We start from the raw sequence: 20583 nt of genomic DNA on the forward strand, positions 1-20583 counted from the left end.
CATAAGTAAGTTCTTTAGTGGTGATTTGTGAGATTTTAGTGCACCCATCACCTGAGCATTATACACAGAACCCAGTTTGTAGTCTTTTATCTCTCATCTCCCTCCCACCCTTTCCCCTGAGTCTTCTTTCTCCCAGTAAATAATTATGGTACAACTCCAATGTTCCAAGCATTCCTCTAGGTACCAGGGGTATAGCAATGACCATGTCAGACACAGTCTTTGCCATGATGGATTTCTCAGGTTAGCAGCAAAAGCAGACATGATAGAAAGATTTACAGAAAGAATTCTGTAATTGGAATTCTTGGAATTGTAGTAAGTGCTACGAAAAAAAATGCATTCTTTCTGGTAAGGTTTATTTGGAAAACCTACCAATTCTGGGTAGTTAGAAGAGGCATTCAAAAGAAGCTCACATTTAAACTGAGATTTGTGAAATTAGCAACAATTGACACAATAAAAATTAAGTAGGAATTCTAGAAAGAACACCATATGCAAAGGCCCTGAGCTTGGAAAGGACATGAAGTAACTGAAGGCCAATGCGTCTAGAGTACAAAAAGGGAAAAGAATTTATCCAAGAAACATAGGTTGCAATATTTCCCTGATAGTTTCTCAATTACTTATGTTGATGAGGAAGAATCGATTAAGTAAGACAACAATAGCTGTGGCTTGGTGAATACTTTGCAGCCAGCTTCTACTTCCATAAAGTGACAAATGAGAACAGAGACTTCAGATAGGATACCTCTGCACTGTCACATTTTTTATCAACCCTGTGCAAAATCATTGAACTAGAAGTGGGTGAGAGTGGCTTTCAAATAAAATACATTCATCTTGATTCAGAAAACCTTATTACTAGACTCTTTATAAGGAGCCTATAGCAATATAAGTGAAGTCCCTTTTTTTGTGTGTGTGTTGGAGTCTTGTTCTGTCTCCCAGGCTGGAGTGCAGTGACGCGATCTCAGCTTACTGCAAACTCTGCCTCCCGGGTTCAAGCGATTCTGCTGCCTCAGCCTCCCAAGTAGCTGGGATTACAGGCTCATGCCAGTACACCAGGCTAATATTTGTATTAATATGGGGTTTCACCATGTTGGCCAGGCTGGTTTCGAACTCCTGACCTGAGGTGATCGCCTGCCTCAGCCTCCCAAAGTGGTGGGATTACAGACGTGAGCCACCGCCCTCAGCCGTAAAGTCCCTTACATGAACATTTAAATTATTTTGATTAGAAATAGAAACAGTAGAAGGAAGAAACACAAAAATCAGGGAATTATGAGATACAGAATTATAAGAGATAGAGAAGAAGCAGTGACAAGATAAAAAAATTCAAGGAAGGATTCCAGCCACTATGGGAATAAGATTGTTATTCAAACTAAATTAAAAAAAATTTTTTTAATAGGCTTCCTAGTGAGCATTTAATTCTTTTACCTTATTTACAAATTCCAGAGTTGTTTATAATAATTTTTTAAAAACTTTATAAGTATATTAATGAGTTTTGCAAAATATTGTGTGAAGGAAAAGGCCTTTAGAAACATAACAGAAAAGTGTCAGTCATCAAAGGATGTCACCAATACAGAATGCTTTGTTAGTATGAGTGATCCAAAGGCAAACAGAAGACACTTTGTTTTACATATAGGAAGGATGCTTTTTGAAAGATATGGCTGTTTTTCAATTGAAGAGCCCTCTGGTTTATAATTTTCCACTTAGAAATCTTTACCAAAAAAATTTTACCATATTGCATTTAACATGTTCAAAGATTCATTGTTTTGATCTTTTTGTTTTTTTTTTTTTTAGATGGAGTCTTGCTCTGTCACCTAGACTGAACTGCAGTGGCATGATCTCAGCTCACTGCAACCTCTGTCTCCCAGGTTCAAGTGATTCTCCTGTCTCAGCCTCCGCAGTAGATGGGATTACAGGCTCACGCTGCCATGCCTGGCTAATTTTTTGTATTTTAGTAGAGACGGGGTTTCACCGTTTTGCCCAGGCTGGTCTCCAACTCGTGAGCTTAGGCAATCCTCCCGCTTCAGCCTCCCAAAGTGTTGGGATTACAGGAGTGAGCCACCACGCCCTGCCTTGATATTTTCTTTTAAAGCCAGAATATTTTTTTTTTTAAGAGAGAAGAAATCTATTTAAGATGAAGTAATACTGGCTCTTTATTAAAAAGCATTTTGCTAACACTGCAGATAAAATTATTCTACCAACATTGTCTTTAAAATGTTTACAGCAATATTTAATATATGTATTTTGAGGTTTCATAAAAATTGCAGATTAGTGAAAATTCAAATTGAAAGTGATAACCAGCATCCTTCTCTAGGGCAGAGAGGTCTGAAAGAGGACAGAGACATTCAGCTCTGGAGGTGGGCCTCCTGGTGTTTCCTTAGTTCATAGGCAACTCCAGGCAAATTTAAATAAATTGGGGTTTAGACACCCAGATAAATGGCCAGATTACTGCTAATTAGTGGACTATGCAAAGAGCAACCAACAATATGGTTATTTGATCTTTGTTCACCTCTCTTTTTCTAAGACCTTGCGTACATTCCTGGGCAGAAAAAACAGATGCAGAGGATAGGCCACGGAAATTCAGGCTTGTTGAAGAGAGAAGAGAAGAAGAAAGGGAAAGTGAAAAGAGAAAAAAGAAGGAATAGAAAGAAGAAGTGGTGGGATGAATAAATTATGGCTAGAAGGACAATGATGAAATATAGCCATGAGGAAGAAAGGAAAATGAAGAGAGGAAAGTGTATGGAAATGAAATATAGCTGTTGAATCAGAAGTTCAATTAAATATATTTCAATGAATAGTCTCCCATTGTCTTCTAGCTCCGAATTAGTCAAATCCACAGTAATTTGACTAATGGAATAAGGTAGAAAAGGGGTTTGGTAAAGTTTTATACATTTTTAACATAACATTACTTCTGGAGGCAGCATGTAAGGGAAGCAACATGTTTATAATATTCAAAAATAATACAATTCAAATTTGCTAATATCATTTTGAAATACTCTAACTTATTTTCTCAAAAATTATGCTTGCACTAGGAATAGACAAAGTAATGTCATGTCTCCATACCTCTGCCTTCTAAGATTCTTTCTCCCTATGCTATCATCTATTGAGCCTATCATTTTAAAACATGTATATCTTGGGATCTGGCTGTCTCTTCCAATTACATTTTTAAAATATTTATTTAAGAATATATTTTTGTCTCAAGTGTTAATTATGGATTCTATATTTTTATGGAAATAATTGTTTCTGAGGTCTGTGACATAAATGAAATTCTTTTCTTTTTGAGTTGAAATGAATCAGCAGTTACAGAAAAACAACCCAGGTTCAAACCACAAATGTAGACTTCAATTTCTCATATATATATTTTTTAACTACACTCTGAGGCATGTCTCCCTGCTATGTATATTTAAAAAACAATGTGGGATGTATTTTATTTCATTTCTAAAATTTCTAAGAAAACCTGAAACAATTTACAACTTGCTACATTATAATAAGTATGTGAGTCAAGTTCAGTATCCTCTTAGCTTCCACCCACCCTCATCAACTTCCAGATGCACATTCCACTTCCCAAGCTGCTCCACGGCCTCTATTATGTGTTCCCTATAATTTAATATCTATTGTACACTGGTTAGACACTGTTTGACACAAATATCTATACATAGTCTAGAGAAGAGACCACAAAATTCAGGGTCAAGCTGCTAATACTACTAAGTACTACTAATTACTTTGAATATAAAGGTCTTAATTCTGGATTCCAATTCATTGCCAAAATGAATTTATTCTGGGAACAACGTCTCAAAGATATTTGAATAGCATTGCAGTTATGTGAACTGCCCTGAAGTCCATTGGAGTCACATATTTTTAATTTATTTCTCAAAAATATAAATGTAAAATTAAATATGCATATGTGTTTAAATAAATAAATAAATAAATAAGTATACACATATACAATTCAATATACGTTTAAAATCACTTCTGAAAAAGACATGATTTTGATGGTTGCAGAATACATTTTTCCTGCAACTTACACATATTCAATCATTATAAATAATTTTCATTCTAGGATAGAGTGTGCTTTGTCTTGTAACAGTTATTGCTAATTTTATTCCTCACATCCCATTCATTAAATATCATTTGTGGCATCAAACGCTAGATATTTTAGGGAATGTAAAATAGGCTGTTTTTATCTTTGAGAATTACATAAAGTAATAGGGCAAACAAGATATCTGGGAGCAATTTTGGCTATAATATGTATTCATCCATCCAATTATATTTATTCAATTATGTCCATCTTTTATATGCTATAAGATACTGAGGACAGATACAGAGATAGGTAACATTTACTAAATGTTACTGTGAATGTGTGTCACATGAATTAGCCACCGAGTTCTCACAGATATCAATAAGACAGGTACTAATTTATCTTTCTTTTTTTTTTTTTTTTTTTTTTTTTTTTTTGCAGTTCAGGAAATGAGACACAAAGTGGTGACGTTCCTGTGCCCAAGCCACATAGACAGTAAGTTGTGACACTGGCAAAGTCTTTTCTAAAACTGACACCTTTAGCCATTGTATGTTGCTGTCCCTCAAATGCAAACAAAGGATCAATCCATCCCTTCACGTTTAAAACCAAGCTGAGATGCCATACCTGCAGATTTAACCACATTTATACATACTGGAGATAAGAAGAGAACAATTTCAGAGCAGTATAAAAACAACCCTATTAAAGAATGATATATAGTATAGATAGTCCATGGATTCCTTTAGAACTTGAAAACTCTTCTGGCAGTAAAAATTTGAATATTAAGTGAAACATCTAAATGTGTAATTCAGGAGGACAAAACTCTCCTCAAAAATCCAACAAAGAAAGATTATGTCCAGGATGCTCCCTCAGATGACCAACAGAGCCAGCTGGGATTTGACCTGGCAGAGAAAAATTCTTGGGCTTAAAATGAATATGTAAGTTCACCAAACTAGCTAAGTCTATTTCTTACCTTGTTAAACCTCTGAGTTGTTTCTTAATGGCAAAATTTGTCATGATTCCAGGACTTATACACTATTCACTAGTGATATATAAATGTGTAAATAATGAAAAGTTTGGAGAGCAACATGTTAAACTTAGTGTCTTCAATAAGCATTTAACTTTGATTTACTAATAGAGTCATTACCTGTTAATTGAACACTAGTATTAGGTATATACAAGATATGACTTAATTATGTCACTTAAAATAATTATATTAAGGACACACATTAGTGGATTCGCTATTGAGTTATAGAAAAGTTAAGCCTTTTACTTTTTGAGGGAAAGGAAGATTAAATGATCTCTGATCATGACTCCTTTTATGCATTGGAACCTTTCATAAACAGTTAATATTAATGCATCCTGAGACCAAGGCCATTTGCAATACAACTATTTCTGAAAGTTTCCAGTGCAGAAAAGGAGTCATAATCTGAGATTATTTAATCTTCCTTTCCCCCAAAAAGTCAAACGCTTAACTTGATGTTCAGGAATGTCTCCTCTTGCTCCAGCCTTTTATTATATTTATATACTGTCAAATCACTTTATTTTATATCCAGGTGTTTCATGTACTTTAGGAATTTTCATCTACTACCTTTAACATAGAAAACCAGAAACTAGATCTTAACGACTGATTCATTAATGATTTAGAAAAGAATGCCATAGATTCCTGCTGTAGCCAGGAAGTAGCCAGTCTCTGTTAGGGCAACCACACAATCAAATTTATTTTGTTGGTGACAGCTTTGTATCTCACAGTTTTTTTTTTCCCACATGTAATTAAAATAATTAAAATCAGTATTAAAATTTAACTTTTTTCAATAATGGTTTGTTATGATTTGCAGCTATTAAAAATTATATTGTAAAATAATATTTGAGAAAAAGTGGTCTTTTACAAAGTATATTAATATTATTAAATTTTATTAAGAAACCGTATACATACATACATGAAAAATTACCAAAAACTCAGGTTAGATGTTGAAATTATATTTGTATCACAATTACTACTGACGTTTTTCCCACCTTGGTTCTTTACTAATTTAAAATATTTTTGACAGTAAAATATACTTCTATTTCATTAAAATATTCTAAAAATCCTGCTACTTAGTTCTCATTTACTTATATTATTATGCTATGCACTGTATGTAGAAAATTATTTCATCTAACCCCTGACTCATGTCTTCCTTCTGATCTCTCGATCATGTTCAGCTAATGTCAAGAACCTCAATACCAGAGTTTTTCTAACTGCAAGCCATGATCCACCAGTTAATAGTTATAATGAGTATTTTTTTAAAAAATATATAAAATAGACAATTTTTTTAAAGAAAATATCAGTGTGCAGTGTGTGTAGTAAGAAAAATATTTTGTGAAACTTTTTCTGTTTTATGTATATATGAAAATATATTGGTGCATACAATAAAATGTATTTCTTACTATTGGACTAAGTTAGAAAAGTTTGAAAACTACTTCATTAAAATAAACTATATAAACAGATAAAGAACTGAAACTACAGAGGGTTTAAAACAACTTACTCTAGGGCTTACCTAAGTAAGAAGAGGCCGATTCAGAAGTGGTATTTACTTAGAACTGTCTGGTGGTTATCTTAATCATGTTGCCCATAGAGTACACTGTGTAAATCAAAGAATGGCAGGTAGGAATAACATATGTACTCCGTATTTCAGAACTTTTATTCTTTTAACTCAGCAGCCTTTCTTATTATGGCAAATATGGAGCACTCCAGAAGAAAAACAAATAACACATAATCATTTACATAATTTATTTTAATAAATGTTGTTTCTAGTCCCTATAAAAATGATGATACCAAAAAATCTATATTTTGCTTCCATTAGTCTTCAATTAGTAACATAGTCATTTCTCAATTATATCATTGCCTACCATGCATGTATCCAATAATCTAAAATTAAAATCCAGTATGCTGTGCCATTCTCATTAAATGCCTTACATCTAATCTGTTGCACTTGAGCTAGTGAAGGATATTGTTTTGGAAAGGTAATTAGCAATATTATTTCTTACAACATTCTATCTGCTACAGTAGAGATTTTTAGAAGAAACTAGCAAATCTTCTAATTGAACTATCCATTTGACATAAGCATTTGCACTGATACTGTTAATTATTCTCTACTTTAACTGGTCAATTAAAACTGTAAAAGGATGACCAATGTGAAAGTAGTGTTTTTAAAATGTTGTCTCCCCATCATTTAACTCCAATAACTTAATTGTATCACTTTCACCAAAGTGAATCAAATGCTTCCAAGTGCACATATATTTCTTAAAATTTAAAATCAAGTAATAGTCTGTGTCATATGGAGACAAGAACAGTTCAAAGCGCCATTATCAATGCTATCATGGTGATAACTAATTCTTTATTTATTATCATAATGAGAAACCATGTTCAGAAAATGCTAATTGAAAAATTCAGATATCAAACACAAGTTATTCATTGCCTATCAGCCAAATTGATTCTTACACTTTTGGCAGATTAGCACAGAGCCTTCCAAATAATTTATCTAGCCTACTCCAAACTTTTCTAGCCTTCTTATGTTTCACTTCATGATTTTTTTAATGGCCTGCTCTAACATGAAGTACCAGCATTACACTTTTATTTCTTAATTTGTGATGGATATTTCATCCTGATCAGAACTGTTTCCTGATTTTGTTTTAAATATGGTCTATATTTCATTCCTTAACTGAACTGATTGGAATAAGTTTGTAAGTGCCTATGGTTAATTAAGTCTGAAACTTTAAAACTTCCAAGTATAACTTTATCAACTTCAAAAGAAGTGATAATCACTTTCATATTGCCCAGTGAAATCCATAAGTAAAGTTAACATTCCAAGGGACTCAACCTCCAAATTCATCTAGACACATTATGGGTACAGAATAAGATGATGCTTTTTTTTCCCCCAACATGTGAAAACTCCAAGGACTATATGTCATTAAGTGTAAAGTATCTTAAAAGGACTGTTTTCTGAATTTTTTCTAGAGTTTCCATCTTGTATTGACATGTGGGACACTTCCAAAATGATGTCCTGTAACCACCTGAATATACACTGAACTCCCTAAGTTTTATCTTAACTTTGCTGACCTTACTGTCTCTTTTTCCCCTACTTTTCTCAATCTCAAAACTTGAGGGTTATTAAAATCAATTTTTGTATTTGACAATCACACTCAACTGGCATGCTCATACATATATATCCAGTAATCAGGTTATATTACAGCATCATTTGACACCTTTTCTTATGGTCCTGTTGAGTCATGAGGAGCATCATATAATAAGAAACAAATAAAGAGAGAGGATGCAGAGCACAGCACAAACATGAATAAAATATTGGGTGGTAAACTGCAAGGGGGGCATGTTTGCAAGGAAAAGATCCAAACTTCCTCAAAGAAAAGCACACACAAACTTATCCTTGAAAGTTCCTCTATACCAATATGTCCATTTCAAAAGAAAGGAAAGGTAAAATAAAAAGCAAAAAGGGTAAAAATGAAAATTAAATTGTTGCTCCAGTTATATTCCCAGAGCCAACAAAAAGTGAAAATTCTGTGAGATGGTTGACCAATGGCTCCAGCAGCAGGAATCAGACAGTACAAATTACTGTTGAGAGGTTTCATATTCTTAAATTTACCGTCCTACAGAGAACTTTCTACATTAACCAAACTTATAATTATACTGTACTAGAATGTCAGCAATGTATTAGTTCAGGCAAAGCTTCATTCATAGAAAATTTGGATTGAGATGATTGCTTCTCTATGAGCAATTTCTCTAGAGATATCTTTCTAAATCAAAGACTTGTTCAATATGCCTGTTTATTATCACAATCTAATAGTGCTGTCTGTCAGCTTGTGTATTAAGACTGGTATAAACTGCATTTACATCTTTAATGTAACTGCCTTTGTTATAATTTAATGGGAAAATCTATTTTCTTCCTTACGCGGGATATTTAAATATAGGTGAAAGGTGGCTATTGCTGTCTCAATATGCTTATTCAACAAGGATGACTTAAAATCTGACCATCCACGCAAATGGAATTTTGAACTTGTGGAAGCAAGAACTCAGGAGGGGTTCTCTCCAAGTCACTAGTAACTTTGTGTGTTCTAAAGATTACTTAGTTCTCTGTTCAAGCTGTCTTTTGTACATAGCCATATATTAACCCAGGACAATTTTGGCAGTCCCTTGGCTAGGCAAACAGGAACTCGCCATCCTATCTCTTGGGTCAATAAATTCTGCCCAAAACATCCTGACTAATTGAGCTAATGGATACTTAGAATATGTAGGGTTGAAGAAACTGTTAGATTGGACAGCTGGGGGATCATTATGCACTACTATCATAACTAATCAAAAGTCTGGAAAGGGACCGGAATCATTGGCTGCTATTATTTAGAGGACAATCCTCCTCTGCTACTATAAAAAATACAGACCACATTCTGTTCTTCATTCAAACGATGTTCTTTCTCAGCTCTTTTATTAGCATATACTGTTTCCCAAGCTGACAATCGCTAATGTACTTCTGACTTTACCTGCTCTTTTTTCCTCCAGTGACTTATCCTAATCTACTTGATAGGATTTTCTTTTAAAACAGTATACCCCATATTTTTGTAAGAGCACATTTTTATAGACATTCAGTCAACTTCTCCTAACAACTCTTAGTGTGAACAAAATTATTGAACAGTGCACTAAAATGGTCATAAATAGCACAAATAAATAGGTGAGGTGATGAACATGTACAGCTCTTCCTCTTCCTCTTTCTTTCCATTTTGCTCTCTTCTCTTCCCTTTCTTCCTTAGTCCCTTTCCCCTTTAAAGTAGTCAGACCTAAAGCCATTAGGTACAGCACAATGACTTATGGATTAAGGGATGGAGGCCCCTGGGGTGAGGTGACAGGGAGCAGAACAGGTTACGAGAGCCTAAGCAAGGTAAAGAAGGCATCCGCGCAGAGGCGCAACCCTGTTAGAGATGTTAGATACCAAGCAGGAAAGCGAGGGCAGGCTTGCATAATGAAAGCCCACCTTTGGATATTGGAGACCAATCTGTAACAGCACAGATGGAATAGCAGTGGAAACAGTAGTTTGTATACATATAGGGATTTAATCAAATAAGTATAATGAGAATATTGGGAGGCAGGTTTCTCAATGGAGAAGAAATTTACCAATATGGAAAAGTAAAAAAAACTACAAGAAAACTCTGTGGAAATAGATTGGAACTGAAATTAGTGGTGAAGATGCACATACACAGGTGAACACACACATATATGCACATATATGGAGTTAAATGTAGAAAATACATAGATGTAAATTCAATAGATATACATTAGATATGCATCAATGATAGACATCAGTATAATGTATATATGTCCACACACACACACATTGACACACTGATAGGTGCTAAGAGCAATGGTATCACAGTAACAATAAGAAAATACAGAGAAATCAGACTGTGGCTTCTAAATACTACCCACTACTAAAACAAAACAAAACAAAATGAAAAACAGAGCCCATTTGAGAGATAGTTGTAGGACCAGAGCAGGATGAGCCAAAAAGTCTTGATTTATCAAAAAAAAAAGAAAAAAAGAAAAAGAGATGCTCAAAGAATGACGGGCACAAGTCAAAAAGAGATAGAAACTAGCTTGAAGTGCTCCCACTGGACAAATCGGGATAACATGACCATCAAAATAAATGATAGGAATGGATTAGAAGCTGTTGAATATAATAAAAAACCATGAGTCCATCTAGATATAAATAAATAAGCTTATAAATATAATGAGAAGACTATTACATAGTTTAAAAGTGTATAGAATACTTATTCTAAGGTTTAAAAATGGTTCAGAAGATTTGCAAAATTTGCCAAGAAGCTTCTGAGTAATTGTGCAAAACCGTTAGTGGTCCACATGATGCATGTGTGCCTGGCTTGGGAACCCTGGCAAAGATCACTCTGATCAAGCAGTGAACATGGGCATCATAAGTAATCGGGCAAACAAAAAAAATCATGAGCTTCTTGATGGGACATAGTGAGAAAAATACAGCATCAATTCATTGATACTCTTCTTAATGATGAATAATCGGAATCTAATCAGGAGCACCAATCCACATTTAATAACATCTGAAAAATAACGGACCTTTAAACTTCAAAAGCATCAAAACCGTGAAAGTCAAAGGTTGAGCAACTGTTCTAGGCTGAAGGAGACTATGGAGATGCAATAATTTAATACACTACTTGACTCTGGTCAGATCCTTGGAGGATTAAAAGGAACTGCTATATAAATGTTAATTTCCTGATTTTGATGGTTGTATGGTGGTTGTGTAGGAAATAAAAACTAAAGCATTTCAGGAGTGAAGGGACATGAGGACACTGAGATATACTCCATAGGTACAGGAAACAATGTTATTTGTACCATACTGGCAAGTTTTCTGTAAGTTTATGCTTATTTCTAAATCAAAATTAATTAATTAATTAAAATTGTGTAGAGAAATGAATAGAAAATAATCAAATGTGGTATATGGGTTTTCTAGCCATCCTTAATCTCATCTGTTTCTCTACAAATTTGTTTACCATATTGCATTGGAAAACACTTTAAATCTCTCTCCTATAATCTCCTTTATAGTCTACATTCATGGCCCCAGTGCTTAGAAAAGCTCATATCTGTTTTTGAAGAGATCATGTTTTGTTCATAACTGAGTTGTAAGTAATCTATCTTGGTTTGTCTTTTTTTATACAAAAGAGAAAAGTTTAGATATATTTTAAAGCAGCTAGAGAAACCAGAAGCAACTCAGTATAGCACCCAGAACATAATGCATTCCGCCAATGAATAGAGTCATGGCATTGGTTTCTTAGAATTATTCAGAAAATTATTTCTAAGGCTCACAAGCTCTCTGTGCCATTTTCTGGAAAAAGAAACACTGCATAAATTATTATAAATTTTTTTAAAAAGAAGTCAAACATAACAAAAGAATCTCCCAGCTTGTAAACTATGCTGAAAATTTTCTTAAGAGGAGGTTGTTTTAGTAAGATACTGATCAGGTAATGTTTCTGCTCTATTATTCCTTTTACTAATTGGCAAAATATGGTTACTGGATTAAATGATTTTTAAGATTATTCCTACTTTAATGTTTGTGGTTCTATCCTTTGTTTACCTTTTCAAAACTCTGAAGTAATCAAGGCTCACATTAACTGGAATTAATATACACAGGAGAAAATATTCTTTTGCCTTTTGGGAGTCAAATATCTCATGGCATGACTTAATATAAAATTTTAATAATCACCATTAGGATTTTCATTAAGATAAACGATGTGTATCTCATGTTATATATAAATACTACCTGTGAAATGTCAAAACTTACTTACCTTGCAACTAATAAAATAATATAATTTCCATGGGTTCAACATAGAACGAAGTTTTCTTTCTTTTAGGCCTGTTGCTTATTTTAAGTTAAACGTCTTTGATAACCTTGTTTTTCTCACTGCAACTGCAGTGAGTTGAGGAAAGAGATATATCTTAAAACTCAGGACTAATTTTGAGTTCTGTTTCAGTTGTCCCACCCCCACCCCAACCCTCCACATTATTTCTTCTAATTTCCATGGACTATTTTATCCGAAAACAGTGTGTAATATTAAATTACAATAATAGCAATCAAAGTCATGGGGAGCAAAAGGATTTTCGATTGCAGCCCACGCTTGGCTCTCAATAGCACGGCAGAAGGAGAGCCTGAAAAGCACAACAATTCACAGAACTTGCCAGCAGACCCCATTGTCCTTTCGGTTTCTAATGACACTGAAGTACTTCCATGATTAAAATTTAAAGGCTTCCCGGTAACCAAGTAATTTGCCCAAAACTCCTTATCTAGCACTTACCAAGAAGACTCTGATTTTAATATACTATTAATCAAGCTCCAGCCAAGTTTACCACTGATACTTTCAATTACAGAGAGACTAGCTTCATCTCTCTCAGTATGTATGTATGAGATATTGTTTTCTGATTAGTCAGTTACCCAGCAATGAAATAAACCACAGACTTGGTTTAGATACACATAACTAAGACATTAGTTGTGGATTTGCTAACAAACTAAGACGTTTTGAACTATTAATCACTTGTAAGATGATTAAAATCTGAAAGCCTTGGTGTTCATTACCAGGAATTAGTTATTAGTATTATTAAACCTGCAGTGTACTCATTAAGACACATGCTAAAACAGGCTTTATGATATAAAAATCAACTAAGAAATGTATTTCAAGAAAATAGTGATGAATATATATCAGCAGTTTCAGTGCTGTCCATATCATATATTTACAAAAATATATAATATTTATATTATATTTATATCAAATATAGGATATAGACATACTTACATTGCATAATATTTACATCAAAATAGAAAGTTCACTATATAAATTATGAATCATTCCTTCAAAAGACTGAATAATATAAAAATAGGTTTATAATACTTTTTACTAATATGGAAAGTACCTAAGTGGAAAATAGCTGGTTTATTTTGTTAAATATATGCAAGTGATAAGTGACACTGTAAATATAATCACCTACATATAAGCAATGCTTATCTTTTGCTGATTAGGGATTATTTTTACTTCCTTAATTCTGATTTTTTAAATTTGCATTTTCATCATGAAAAATATATTGCTTTGTAATCAGATAAATGACGTAAATGCATCTCATTTCACACATAAGAAGACATCTATATAGCCAAGGAAAAACCGAAGTATTTTGTCCTTTTCTCTCCCCCTCAATATTTATTTAATACCATAATGACTACTATACCAAGTCACATAATTCTTTAAAAACAATATCTGGAATGCTATTATATTATTGATGTCTGCAACAAAAATGTAGACTATGCATGCAGCTTAGTGGATGATAAAAAGATAATCACTAAATTACTTTGGACAATTCAGTACAAAATAAAAATAATTTTGTTGATTTATTTTTTACTCTATTTTTAATGTTTTATATAAGATAATTTTTTAATATAATTAAGGACCAGGAATTTTACTATATATCTAAGGGTAAATATAGGATGATTCTAAACAATAAGTGACTATATGATAGCATTTGTTAGTGTTAGCAAGATAAGATGAAATTTAAAAATTGAAATTATGTAGATTGAATTAGAAATTGTTAATTATATATTACCTTATGTATTGCTATAATGTAAATTACATTTTCTGATTAAATATTCATGCAGTGTGGAAGAAAAATAAATTTTCTGAAGAGGGTTTTAGCTAACTAAATGTATAGCTCCTAATTCTGGAGGCATGTGGGCTTATTACTGTTTTTATGATCATTTGAAATAACAGTAACATAATTGTAAAATCAAGTTTTTATACATAGCAATTATTCACTAGTATGTTAGTGATAGTAGCTCATATTTATATAGCATTTTACAAAACACTTTAAAAACAATGATTACAACTAAATCTCAAAAAAAATCACTGAATTTTATATTTTAATCATTATTTGCAGATGAGAAAATTCTGTATCAGATAGCATATAAAAATGTTCAACTTTGCTAATGATTAGAGGTAAATAAGCAAGCATCTGTTATTTTAAATTTTAATTTATAGTATTATTAAAGATTATTTTTTATTATTTTGATGATAATATTTACTGTTGTTAGAGATGTAGTCTCCTAAGTTTTCTCCTATTTCTATGAAAAAGTACAGTCATTTTGAAAAGAAATGAAGCAATAAGTATCAATTTTCAAAATATTCATATCATTGAACCAAATAATCCCCTTTCTGAGACTTAGGTCTAAAGAACTTAACTAAAATAGACGAAGAGTTCAACTAAAAATAATTGACACAACTTAACATGCAGCAATATCAAAATAGGCAATTAAATTTAAAAACTATAAATTTATTAAAATAATAAAGTTGTTTTAATAGCAAGAGAATTTTTTATCTTATGTAGTGCTTTACTACTTTGTCATGGTGATGTTTTTCAAAAAATATGAAGATTAAAGATGAAAATGAAATGTACCAAAATGTTAATGGTAGTTATCTTGCAAAAATATTGGAATTGTTATTTTTTGTTTTAATGTTTCTTCTTTCTTATAGTTTTCAGACTTTCAACACTGAGCAAATGTCACTTCTTTAAACAGAAAAAGATAAAACTAATTATGTTTTAAAACTTTTCGTGTTACCTAAACAGTCTCTTGACGTAGCTTGAGCTTGATTTGACACTATTCACCTGAGGTTATCCAAAACAAATTACTTTGAAGATGACTAATACCATCAGAGAGATAAAATAAGATTTTCTATAAATGAGAATTTAAAAGATTTCAAACATTTGATTTAATTTTTTCATTAATACTAGATTTGCAGAAAGTATATTTGGGAAAGTTTAAGTTTCATTATGTAGCCAAAAATTGATTGAAAACAATCACTTTGCAGTTTTAGCCATTCTTGATGATTAAAATGATTTATATTATTTATGTAATAATCAGTAACTTGGATTTTAAAAATATTCCACATTAGATGATTCATTAACCCTATTTCAAATGCACTTACTTTTAAGATCTGTTTATGCTGGGAGGGGCACCTCTCCCAGCATAATTAGATAAATAGATAAATAAAAAAGCCATTTCTTTTTCAATTCTCTTTTCTGATAGCTATGGTATGAGATTAACAATTTTCTACAAAATCAGATGGTAAGAAGAAGGCGGAATGACACATTTTAACCAATTATAATATATGTGAACATACACACATGTCTTTAAAACACGTAAACATGTGTCAATATACTTTAGCATACACCATGAAAAAGTTTTTGAGGACTTTCTAAACTAATTTTATACAAAGTAAAGAAAGACTTTTCTGTGAGCTTTGATTTGATATTTTAATAGTGTACAATCACCTCTACATAAAATTAGAGAAAATCTTAGCTTCAGTAATTGAAAGTGCCAAGTAAGTGGAATTAAAGTAAAAACATAAAATCACAGGTAGTTTGTACTGATTCCAAAAAAAAAGAATTGCAAATTTTATAACTACTATCTTTTTGCGTCCTTTATGATAGTGGTAACTTACTATAAAAACAAAAAATAGATCTCTACTCTTTCTGAGGTGATTTAATTACATGTATTTCACTTACGGTGTTTTTTACTCAGGTCATCTAAATATAATAACTATATATTTAACGTTTCAAAGTACTCTCCATCACTAATTTCTCAGGTTACTAGAAGCTATCAAATGAGGCTACAAATGTGTAGTATAGCTACCTTACATAATAGATAAATAATTACACAAACACATATATATATAAATACTAAGTAAATAAAAGTGAGGAGTGTGACCTGAAAAGCAGCCAATATTAATTCATTAATTTCTCTTTTTAATGAACACTTTTTTTCCTACTTTGCATATAGACTTGATTAAGACATATTCAAGTTGGCTGTTACATGAAAGATTTGAGTCCTCCTATGAACTGCACCTTCTCTAGAATGCAGGTTTATTCTTTATTAAGGGGAATTCTCAAGTTTGTTTATGAGTGCTAAGTAGATCTTACAATAGAATATTTAGGCAATTGTCTACAGTCTAAAATAATGTTGAGTTTCCCTCTGCATTACCTTCCCACAAAATGCACAGCATTAACCAATTCTTTTCTGTCAACTAGCAATTTTTGGCAGATCCCTTTTGCATGATTCATGAAGGACCAGTAAAAGGCTAATTGTTCAAATTAATTTGCGTAAATGACTAAGCAAGAGATAACAAAATTACATCTGCACTTGTTTGGCAAAGATTCAATAGCAGCGGCCCTGTACTGCCAGCTGCTTCCAGACAACACTCTTGCAGAAATTAAAAGCTACAAATATTAATTAATACACTTTTTTGGTACGTTAATTTGCACTGAAAGGTTCCGGAGTGCAAAACTGCTGAGAAGATGAACCATGATAATTAGAATTAATGGGATGGATGCATGTTTTTTGCAGCTGAAGTTTTAAAAACCCATGAATGGAACTGGGAACTTGAAACTGACATTCTCATAAATCTCTATGATAATGCAGCTATTAGTATTAGAAGGATTAAGTACTATGGCTCCAGAGTTATCAATCACATGACACGTTATATCCCATCTGTCATTGCAGTGGCTAAGACACGATAGCCGTCCTTGAGGCAGCCATATGAAAAGCTTTGGGAATTCAAGGAATTGTAGTGATGACTGTCAGACTACAAAATGAATACCTCAAAACTCCGACTTCCAAACAGAAATAATAGCCAACATTCTATTTGTCAGCTTGGTACTTTGCAAATACCCTAACTCTAGTATCTATATTTAAGATTGGTTAGGCAATATGAATTATAGATAGATCACACTGGAAAAAATAGTAGTAAGATGTCACAGATTTTACCTTTAATTCATATGTAATTTCACGACTATGAGTTTTCCTGTAAAATAATTTTTACTGATTGTATTATTAACTATACATAGAAATATCTTAAAATCTTACTGTTGACATACTAGTAAATATGCTGAAATAATCTTGATACAAAGTGATTAAGAAATAAAAATGCAAAGCTTGGGTTTTAGCTTTATCCATTGATTTGTAAATGTTATAGTTCAATAACTGGCTATCAAGATATAACATCAGTTTCTACATGTAACTTCCCAAATACTGCTAATTAATGTATGCCACCTAATTAGACAGACACATTTACTTTTGTTGCTTAAATAATAAAAAGCCACTTTTGCATGAAAGTTTGTAGGATATGTGCAACACTTTATTTATCTAAGCTTTCTATTGAATTTACCTAAGTTTGTATTTAGAAAGAATACAGCATAGAAAAACCGAGAGGAATTGTTTTACAGCATTCTAATTTGGATCAGTTAACACTCTTTTTTTTTTTTTTTTTTTTTGTAACAGTGTCTCGCTCTGTCACCTAGGTTGGAGTGCAGCGGCACTCCAACCACTTGGCTCACTGCATCCTCTGCCTCCCGGGTTCAAGAAATTCTCCTGCCTCAGCCTCCCGAGTAGCTGGGACTACAGGCGCCCACCACCACGCTCAGCTAATTTTTTGTATTTTTAGTAGAGACAGGGTTTCACCATATTGTCCAGGCTGGTCTCAAACTCCTGACCTTGTGATCTGCCCGCCTCGGCCTCCCAAAGTGCTGGGATTACAGGTGTGAGCCACCGTGCCCGGCTGTGGATCAGCTAACACTTTCTAGAGTGTTGCAACCACTATAAAATACTGCCTTTAACAAGAGATTATAAGAAAATGAAAAAAAGTTTTAATTTTTTTAAAATATTGAATATTTGGAAAAATATTATTCTTTATACCAAGCTACCAGTATGCAGATGGATGAAGGGAAAACTCTAGACTTAAGAAAATTTTTTCATTGATTTTCAAAATTATATCCTAACATGTTTATTCATTTTACAGTGATTTTATTTTATTTTTATTTTATTTATTTTTTTCTTTCTTGAGACGGAATCTAGCTCTTGTCTCCCAGGCTGGAGTGCAATGGCTTGATCTCGGCTCACTGCAGCCTCCGTCTCCTGGGTTCAAGCAGTTCTCCTTACTCAGCCTCCTGAGTAGCTAGAATTACAGACCTGCACCACCACGCCCGGCTAATTTTGTATTTTTAGTAGAGACGGGGTTTCACCATGTTGACCAGGCTGGTCTCGAACTCCTGACCTCAAATGATCTGCCCACCTCAGCCTCCTAAACTGCTGGGATTACGGGCGTGAGCCACCGTGCGCAGCTCATTTTACAGTGATTTTAAAACACATATTCCTTGGATAGCTTTCCCAGATATTATCTTTCCCTAAGATTTTGTGGAAACTTGTGTGTACTTTTTTCTTCTGGAGAAATGCCTGATTATATATATTTTTTTATTTTATTTATTTATTTATTTATTTTTCTGAGACGAAGTCTTGCTCTATCACCCAGGCTGGAGTGCAGTGGCATAATCTCAGCTCACCGCAATCTCCGCCTTCTGAGTTCAAGCGATTCTCCTGTCTCAGCCTCCCAAGTAGCTGGGATTACAGGCATGCACTGTGCCTGGCTAATTTTTGTATTTTTAGTAGAGTGGGGTTTCACCATGTTGGCCAGGCTGGTCTTGAACTCCTGGCCTCAGGTGATCTGCCTACCTTGGCCTCCCAGAGTGCTGGGATTACAGGCGTGAGCCACCGGCCCGGCCAACCTGATTACATTTTTACATTATATTTTCAAAGGTGTTAAGACTCAAGTTTAAATTCAAGTCTTTGATCTCATTTTTAGTGGAAATATATGCATTGTCAGGAAGGCAATATTTAAAACTGCTAACAGTCCTTTACTGTCCCTGGAAATAGATTTTGAGTCTTCCTTGATAATAGTATCCATAAAGGGTGCCAGGAGGACACTGGTGTGATTATAGACGGAAAGAAGAGTCTCAAAGTGAAGAAGGTTACAGTATCAGAAGGCTGAGTGACAGGGTAAACCTTGCCTAGCTTAGAACTGTGCTCAGGGCCTGAGTTGCTTTTGAAACATGATCAAGAACCTAAGTAATTTATTCTGGGGAAGAAAGATCACGCAGTAACTCAATAGTTTAAGTATTTGGTGACTCATTGCCAGGAAGAGACTGTACATTGGACTTCATAGAGAATATCTTAGTGGCAAGACTGATGAAACCTGATGATACAAACCTGATGAAAGTAGAGAGTGTTTCTCAGGGGATGAAGCAGAACTGTCATTCACTTACTCTTATCACAATAAACAATTTTCAAATATTTTTTCCCAAAGGGAGGAATTTATAGCTATGAAAGTATATTTAGATATATTAAATAATCTTTTTGTAAGCTCTTTAAATGGCCAGCTAATATGCAGAATAAGAACTTTTTTGTTAGGATGGAAAAGGTTATCACCTTTCCATCAAGGTGTCTGTTTACTTGATTGATAAAATCTGCAAAAATTCTAGAATGCTACCATATAGTGTTCATTTGTCCCACCCTTCATGGGTTGTCTCTACCATTTACCAGCTATGCTAGCTAGACTTGGAAATATGCCCATTCCACAAGCATTTGTAACTAGTTGGAATTCCTATCATACCAAAAATTTCACAAAGTGTAAACATGTTATCAAATACTTCCTTGATAATTCAATAGGCTTTGTTCTATAAAAAATAGTTTTCATAAGCCCTTTAGTAGGACATGCCTAAAAATTGTTAAAATAGATACTGTTTTCTAAATTTTAGAATGAAATACAAGTTTCTAAAACACTTCATGAGTTTATTATCATTTGTTTATGAAGATGACTTTATACCTTTAATATTCATAATTGATTTGAGTCTCATAAGGTCCTTGTCAGAGTAGTTAAAACATTTTATCAAGGAGCACATAATATTTTCTTCCATTAGCAATGTGTTTCTACGTATATATGTAATTTCAGAATCACATGAAAGCTTTATGGCTTTGTGGGTGCCAGCTTAGAACAGTGACTGACACAGATCAAGCTGCTGTTTTACCAGCGAAGAATTACTGGCCCTTGTCTAAGCACGATGGCATTGCCTGGCAAAATGTTAGCTGCTTCTTTTATCATCTTATTTGTAAATTAATATTTCAGGATATAACCACGCATCAACA

The 20583-nt window shown here is 33.2% G+C and overlaps 1 long non-coding RNA gene across 1 annotated transcript in view; it reads left to right on the forward strand.

Annotated features, from left to right (window-relative positions):
• Window positions 1–20583, forward strand: part of LOC129057986 (uncharacterized) — a 53583-nt gene that overhangs the window by 4672 nt on the left and 28328 nt on the right. Inside the window, exon 3 of the long non-coding RNA XR_010135992.1 lies at window positions 4448–4501. This is a non-coding gene — a long non-coding RNA (uncharacterized LOC129057986). The remainder of the gene's footprint in view (window positions 1–4447; window positions 4502–20583) is intronic.

The sequence above is a fragment of the Pongo abelii genome, chromosome 11 (genome assembly GCF_028885655.2).
Source record: "Pongo abelii isolate AG06213 chromosome 11, NHGRI_mPonAbe1-v2.0_pri, whole genome shotgun sequence".
NCBI classification, from domain to species: domain Eukaryota; kingdom Metazoa; phylum Chordata; class Mammalia; order Primates; family Hominidae; genus Pongo; species Pongo abelii.